This window comes from Perognathus longimembris, chromosome 23 (assembly GCF_023159225.1).
Source record: "Perognathus longimembris pacificus isolate PPM17 chromosome 23, ASM2315922v1, whole genome shotgun sequence".
Classification (NCBI taxonomy): Eukaryota; Metazoa; Chordata; class Mammalia; order Rodentia; family Heteromyidae; genus Perognathus; species Perognathus longimembris.
Genome location: NC_063183.1, coordinates 21,773,258 through 21,781,619, shown reverse-complemented (window position 1 = coordinate 21,781,619; position 8,362 = coordinate 21,773,258). Strand labels below are relative to the sequence as shown.

At 45.5% G+C, this 8,362-nt stretch overlaps 1 protein-coding gene across 1 annotated transcript in view; it reads right to left on the bottom strand.

Moving 5' to 3' along the window:
- Positions 1–8,362, bottom strand: part of Rora (RAR related orphan receptor A) — a 711,223-nt gene that overhangs the window by 427,224 nt on the left and 275,637 nt on the right. The window lies entirely within an intron of this gene.

Genomic DNA, 8,362 nt, shown 5'->3' with positions numbered 1-8,362 from the left:
CTCTTAGAACGTTGCAATCATTCAATCCCACTCCTTCCTTTGACAAGAGATGAAGCTGAGGCCTAGAAAGCTTCCCCAGTCAGAAGCTGATCCTTCTGATGATGTCTCCTATGACACACTGACGTCTTAGCATCTGAAGAGAAGTATTAGAAACTGGGCACCAGTGGTCATACCTGTAATCCCCGCTACTCAGGAAGCTGAAGATCATGGTTTGAAAGGCAGCCTGGGCAGGAAAGTCTGTGAGACTGTAATTTCCAGTAACTACCAAAAATGTGGAAGCGGAGCTGTGGCTCAAGTGGTGGAGCACTCGCCTTGAGTGAGACAGCTAAGTGATAAGGCTCAGGCTCTGAGTTCAAGCAACAAAAGAGACAAAGAGGAGGAAAAGAGGTAGAGGGAGGAAGGAGGGAGACAGACAGACAGCAGAGAAAGGAAAGAGACAGGGAGAGGAAAGAGGAAGGCGAGAGCAGAGAGAGGAGAAAGAAAGAGAAAGAGAGAGGTGGGGAGGAAGGGAGAGAGGGAGCGGCAACAATACACAGAATTCTAGGCATAGGCTATCTTGAATTATGCCAGGCAGCACTCGGGCTGGGGTGGCAGGTATCCAGCTTGCCCCAACCCCATGGTGGGGGTTTTCCTTCCTTCCAAAAATGTTTTTTTTATTCTCCCTCCCTTATTATTATTTTTACATCTTGTATTGGTTGGTGAGGATCTGGGGCCTCCACATTCCCGCACCCCCTCCCTCTTCCCGCTATTGTTCTTCTCTTTGAGCTAGGACCACTGGATGAGCATTGTATGGTGCCCCTACCGGGTCTACAAGGCCCCTTTTCGGTTCAATTAATGAGCCATAAATAACCCAATGAAGGTGTCAACAAAGAGGGTAATTTATCATCCCTTGTCAGGAGGGCCAGCCTTGTGAGGCAAGCGTTCATTCACCACAGCCTGGTGCAACATGTGAAGATTTATTCCTGGCCAGCTCTCTCCTGCTCCAGCCCTCCCCCCCCGCCCCCGCTCCCCAACCCCTTCCCCAAACCAAAATTTATCTTCTACAGGAATCCTCACAGGTATGTTGCTTTGACAAATAAGCTATGAAGTCTGGTATTCATCACTGGCTGGTCTTTGTTGGGATGAAGGCAGCAGGAAATAAATTTCTTTTAGAGGGAAAGTACTTGAGCTTCAAACAGGCTCAAGGGGCGCCCAGAGCTTATTTCCATCCTCCCAGTCCAGGGGAAGGAGAGAGGGGGATGATCCAGGACAGCTTCCTCCTTCATTATTCACGGCTTGGATGAATACGCAGGGCTTTCCAGAGAGGGTGCCCTCAGCTGCCAAGGTGGATGCCCTAGTCATAGCTTTGCTTGGAAATGGTGTTGGAAAAACATCTTATGCGGGCGTAGAAAGGGTTCCAAGATACCCGGGCTGCTCAGAGTGACCCTAATCAGGTGATGTTCTACTTCAGCAATGCCTGGCTTCTCTGAGAGCCCTGGATGTTGAAATATAAGTGTGCCCATAAACCACCCCGGCTTAACTCCAGGAAATGGACACAAGAGGTTATTCTTTGGTTTTTTCATTTATTGCTGTTTTTGTTGTCTTTTTTTTTTGTCTTGTTGGTTTGTTTGCCTGTCTTTGGGAGGGTAAAGAGAGGAGGGCACAGAAATGGAGGGACAAAGGGTGAACAAATGCAGCAGTGGTACTCACTAAACCCTCTGTGGAAAATGAACTACACAACTCGTGGATGAGAACGGGAGGGAAAAACTCAGAGAGAGCGAAGGAAGGGGTGACATTGTCCAAGAAGAAGTGTACTCATGACCTGACTATGTAACTGTCACCCCTCTGAGCCTCACTTTTATAATAACAATTAAAAATGCATGAAAAGGGAAAAAACGTTTTTATTAAGGTAAAAACTTTCGCTAAGGTAAAAAGTTTTTGTTATGGTTAAAAAAAAGTTCCTAGGTCTTCCCCCTTCCTATGCTCAACCCCAGAACTCAGAATCCAAAACGTAGTTCAGAGGCAAGGCCAACACTGGTTTGCAGGAGCTCCAGGCCCCATCTACATCTACCATCAGTGCAACAAAGTCTAGATCAAGACATGCAGCTGAGTCTCCAGGCCACCTAACTTTCTATACCAGAGGAAATGTTCCATAGCTCCTGCCCGGTTCTGTAGCTGCTTATCCAATGTGGGTACTGAGCACTTGATCCATGGTTCCTGTGAGAGGTGAACTGGACTTCTGAATTTCACCTCGTTTTAACTCATTCAAATCAATTCAAGTTGATGCAGCCTTGTGGTCAGCGGCTACCAGTTTAGATAAAACAATGTATCACTGGTCAGCCCTGGTTGTTTTGCTGACTTTCAAGAAGCACAAAGTTAAAACTCAGCTTGAAATACCCATGTCCTCCCACTCATCCTGATTTTCCCAGCTAATAAATTACACCAGCCCCTTTGGGTCACTTTATAAACAAGAAGAAAGAAGAAACACCACCTCCATCTCCACTCCTAAGCAGACATAGAGGATATCTAATTCCTCCTGTGCCTTTTAGGCTGGGCCACTGGGAATATCTGAGAACACAATCTGGTCTGAGGTAGCCAGGTACCAGTCGCTCACACTTATAATCCTAGTTACTTAGGAGGCTGAGATCCAGAGGATCAAGGTTCAAAGCCAGCTTGGAAAGAAAAATCCACAAAACTCCATCTCCAGTGTAAACAGCAAAAAGCTGGACTGAAGGCATGGCTCCAGTAGTACAACAGCAGATGGACAAGAAAGTAAGTGTATAGACTTGAGTTTAATCCCTAGGAGATAGATGACAGACAGATGGACAAATAGACAGACAGACGGATAGACAGATGACCTTGGTCCTTTAAACTTTGTAATTTTCCTCCCAACAAATGGAGGGAAGTTAAATAAATGAGTGAACCAACACCAAATTGTGATGGAGAACCCATAGGAAAAGAAGTGCCAGGGGTTCTTACTTGCCCCTAGCTCATGTGAATGTTTGCTAATAAGAGCCATTCTCTTCCCTCTGTGGAGTTAATGAGAGTAGTTCCTTATGTCCTATTTAGTGATGAGAGAACCTAGACTCTTGAGTTCTTGTCCCCAAGTGTCCAAGATATGCTCCCCAGTGTGTGTGCTGTGTTGACAGAGGACACAGCACCTCTACATGGGCCACCTCATGTAATGACTGTCATCATCTGCTCTGTGCTAGCCTGTAGGGATTGGAGAGTCACTGAGGAGAGATACCTACCCTTCCACCTCTGAGCTCAGGGACTTGCCTAGGGGCTGATCCTGATAGACAGACCCTTACCTAGATATGTAAGGCCTCCGATGTCTTGCTTATGTCAGATGCAGAAGTGGTCCTTGAGAGCACAATGTGTTCTCAGAGGGTAATGTGGTGAGGTGCTCCTTTTCTGTGGTGTTGTGTTAGGGACTCACTCTATCTGTAGATCTTTATCCATTCGTCTTTCAGAGAGTTCTGGTACAAAATGTGGGGACGAACTATGATTTTCTGTGAGAAAATTCAACCAAGGAAAACGATGTGTTGCCTGTAGTAGCAGAAGGCTTAAGCAAGCATGGGGAACATGGCTGCTACGGGAAGTGAAAGACGCAATTCTAGAAGCACAGAGTCCTTCTTCCAGCCAGAAAGCATCCCATAAACCACCAGTGGGCCCCGTACCACCAACAGCTACTCCTTCCCTGACTAAGCACTCTTCCCAACTCCTCCTCTGATTCCTTGGGCAAGAAGATCCCTAGCTCTTAGCTGCAAGGGGAAGAGCTAGGGAGTGGAGAGACCTGGCTCCAGCTTCCCAAGCTATAGCTCTGCCAATCTGCCAGACTCCAGGAGTCTTTCAAGTCTCCGGCATTTGATTCCTCTTTTCATCAAGTTCCCTTATGTTGCCTCCAGAAAATAGGCGCTGGTACCAAAGGTTTCATGTCCGATGCCAAGTTTTAGAGTGTCTTGTTCAGGGCCCAAAATGCCTCTCCCTGCACACAGTGAATTCTATACACTAAGCTTTACAAGTCTTCAAATCATGTAAAGATAGAAGATGGGGTCCTGATCTGGAGAAAATCTCCATGTTTTCTCTCTCTCTCTCTCTCTCTCTCTCTCTCTCTCTCTCTCTCTCTCTCTCTCTCTCTCTGGTTTTCTGTTTTATGATCATAGTAGTAGCTCCGACACAAAACCCATAGGCTGAGTTATCCAGCTAAATGTTCATTCCCTGCAAATGAACCCAAATGCAAAGGAATCACATCAAGCCATTGCACTGGTTTGGAACACCAGCGTAGCACATAAACGAAACGCTGGATCTAACCCAGAATCCTCAAATCAATCTCTAAACAAATACTGAATTCAAAGATATTTTCCAAAATGTGAAGAGGGTAGGTAGAAAGCAACTTTCTATTTGGAATAACATAATAACACCAATGTCTCTGAGTTCCTTGAAAAACGATGACATCCCTCTGAGTGCAAAGCTTTTGCAGGGTTTGAAATTTGAAAAATTACAAATGATGGGAAAATGGGAGAGACCTGGAATTGAAAGCTATTGGAAAGGTAGTGGATAAAGACATGAACAACAGAGCAGACTGGAATCAAATTCCTTTTCTGCTGGAACCCCCCCAGCCAGCGATAGGTAGGGAAAGGTAGGTTCTTATGATTATCTCTTTCAGCTCAGATCAGGGCTGGATTATCTTAAAGGAAAACCACTAAGAACCATTCTTACAGATTAAAAAAAAATAGTTGCTTATCCAAGGATACGGAAACCGAGGCCTCCTTAAGTTCAAATAACTACAAGTACAGAAGAAGTTCCATCTCTGTATGTGTTACCTACCAATGCCAAGTTTCTCCATGCAGGGAGAGGAAACAAGTTCTGTGCCACAGCTCAAGATAGGCAACTTGAGTTTGCCTAGAGCGATGGCACCGTGACATGTGCGGCTCCCTTCAGATCTTGCATGCTACCAGCCATTTGTCAGGGTGGGTAAGTGGTTGGGAAACCTCCCAGGAAATCACAGCTTCTGCAAGTGACTCAACAGGTGACTCCTCTGAGTCAGAACCAAGCCCACAACTCAGCTCTGGGCCAAGATTCCCTGGCAGGGCTGTGATGCTCTGGGCTTGGTGGCATGTGATACTGGGGACCTCTGGTGTTCACCTGTAAAGGGATGAAGGCACTTTCCGATAAGTGATCAAGAGGGTAGACCAGAAGGGTAGCTGAATTCACTCAGTAGCTGGCCTCCAGCTCCAGCTCCTTGGTTCCACCCCAGCTAATCTTTCCTCTCAAAGCTTCCTCTTCCTCCTTACCTGGGAGTTTCCAGGTTGCCTTGATGGTAGTGAACTTGTGGCTACAGAATGTCTAGTTCTAACTTTGTTTTTGTTGCTTCCTAGGGTTGTGACACTGAGCAAGTCTAACAATAGATCTCCAGTGCCACCCATTCCAATGAGATCATCAGTCCCATCATCCTCTTATGCCACGATGACATTCTACTCCAAATGTTCAGATCATTCACTCTGTACTCAACACTCTGTGTATTTTCTCTCTCTTGTGCTTTCCAAGTTCCTGGGACTTGACATGCTTCTACCTCTTAAAATCCCACAACTGTTGCAGCTCAGGATCAAATGCTACCTTCTTCTCCTCTGCAGGGTCCTCAGCTCATGTCTTGTGGGTTTCCTTTGATTGCTCATGCACTTTTGGTGCTATAGGCCTAGTACAACTCCGTCCTGAATTGAAAGCATTTGTGGAACAATTGCATTGTCCTCGTGTTCTTCCTTCAGGATGTGCAGGGGGATACGAGTGGAGAGATGGCGCATTCCTATTTTCCTTCCCATCCATCCAGAGTGGAAAATCTGTACTAATGAACACATGAATTTGGAAAATCTAGATGGATAGCTCTGAAATTCTTTGCAGCTGTGGTATTTCATCCAAGAAGTGGCAGGACATCAGTAATGGAAACCAACCAGACCACAATCTTTCATAGAAGAAAGGGAAGAGGCCATTGGCATGAGCCATTCTTTTGCCCATGGGATGTCTTTGGGTGTGTGCAGGCAGACACCCACAAACAAGATGCAACATCTGCTTTGTCAGAGCCCAGAGAGGCGGCTGCTCTCATTTCTCAGTGTGATGATGAGCTCTCCTAGAAAAGCTGTGCTGGAGTCTTGCAGCTGATTGTAGTAAAGACCTACTTTAAGTAGTAGCTGTTCCAGCTCCACACCATAGGCATTCTGGGGAGGGTTGAAATGCTCTTCTGGTAGTGAGCTGGGTAGAGAACAGAGGCTTAGCTTTGTGGTGCTATCTAAGCCTTGATCTGTGTTAACAAGGGTCTTGCTTCTGTGTGGGCTAACAAGACTTCTGCCTACCTTGTTCACGGAGATGTTCCCCAGAAACTGTGCATCTGACATACAGGGGCGTGGGAGAAAGACCTGGTTAAAGCTTTTCTTCCCACATACCCTCAGGAAACTATTCTCAATCTTAAGTAAGGATCAGAGTCCATTGGCAGACTTGTTTAAACACAGATTATCGAGCCTCAACTTTTGAGCATCTGACTTAGGAGCTCTGGGACATGAACCAAGGATCTGCATGGCTAACACATTCTCAGGTGGTGCTAACACATTCTCAGGTGGTGGTAATATTGCTGGTCTACCCAGAGACCACAAACTGAGATTCATAGCAAGAGGCTTTCCCAAGAAGGACAAAAACATCTGAACGCCATCTAAAGTTGGACAAGAGACACAAAACCATCTCCCTCCCTGTAGGCTTTACCCTATGATAACCAGTCCCTTTTTTTCTTTGTCACTTCTGTGACATCTTTCTGACTATGCCATTGTCTCTGCCTGCTCTTTCCCTATAAAACAAAACTCAAGTTCCATAGCCAAGTTTGAATTGAAGAAGTGCTAACTCTTGGCTAGGCACTGCTTTAAATCCCTTTCACATTACTAGCTCATTTAATCCACATAATTATATGCAGTAGGTACTAATATTATCCTCACTTTAGAAATAATAAATCCCATGGGGGGAGGTGCCTCTTGGAAAATGTTTTCTGCCTGAATGGATAGGCGAGATCACTACAAACTAGCATCACACTGCCACTGAAGGCTCTTCCATGCCCAGAGAAGCCATCAGAAAGGAAAGAATCAACTCACCAGCCAACTGTTTGTTCCTGTGCCATACCAAATAACCCACTTGCCTGACATTGGCTGCATATTCTGCCTTTGTGTAGAAATCTCCCTGGGAGGGAAGCCAGAGTTAATCCTTCACAAAGGGTGGTTTAATAATAACCAGATACTGAAGGAGAGAACAAAGGACCAAAAGGATCTCACCCAACCTGAGGAAAATAGACTGTTCAAGCTCCTAGTATTCACACTGCCAATGAGAGCCTCCAATACTGCCCGAGGTTTCTTAATTTTGATAATAAAAAATAGAACACAAACCAGAAGTGGCGTTATGGCTCAAAGTGGTAGGTAGGGCATTAGCCTTGAGTCAAAAAGCTCAGGGACAGCACCAAGGCTCTGAGTTCAAGCCCCAGGACTGGCAAAATGTAAAAATAAATAAATAAAATAAAAGTAAAATAGAACGAGCTGGGCACTGGTGGCTCATGCCTATAATCCTAGCTACTCAGGTGGCAGAGATCCGAGGATTGTTGTTTGAAGCCAGCCCAAGCAGGGACATTCTGGAGGCTTTTTTCTCCAAATAATCACATACACACAAAAATTAAGCCAGAAGTAGAGCTGCAGCTGCAGTGGTGGAGAGGTAGCCCTGAGTAAAGCAAGTCAGAGACAGCACTCAGAACCCACGTTCAAGCCCCAGGACTGACCAAAAAAAAAAAAAAAAAAAAGACACGAAGATGTCTTTCCTGATTATTCCCAACTAAATACACCAGCACAGACATCCACAGATGCCTATCATCCTAACACAACACTAATGTTGAGGCCAGAGCGGAAACCAGGTCAACTTTGAAAGTCTATAAATGGACAGCCCTGTCTGTCTATGACTTATTAATGTTTCCCGCCTTTTTCCTCAACCAGCCTGGAGGCCCAAACAGAGAAACACACCATAAAATAAAGTTACCAGTCCAGATAAATAAAACATCAGACTCAAACTGGTAGCTTTATCCCTCGCTGCTTTGGAGAGGAGAGACTTTGTTAGAAAGGCACTGCACAAATAATCAACAAAACACAGCCCGCAGAGACACAAACAGGCAGGTCATTCCCATGATACAACATGCATCCCTCCGTCTTGCCCTTTCTGAAGAATATTCTTGTTTGCTGCCGATGGAAGACAATGATCACTAAGTCACTTTGAACACACATCTCTTGGAGGTGAGAAAAGTAAGTTTTGACATTGCTGAATTCATCACCATGTGAAGTTTTAGGGTTCTCTCCAAGGGGTTCCC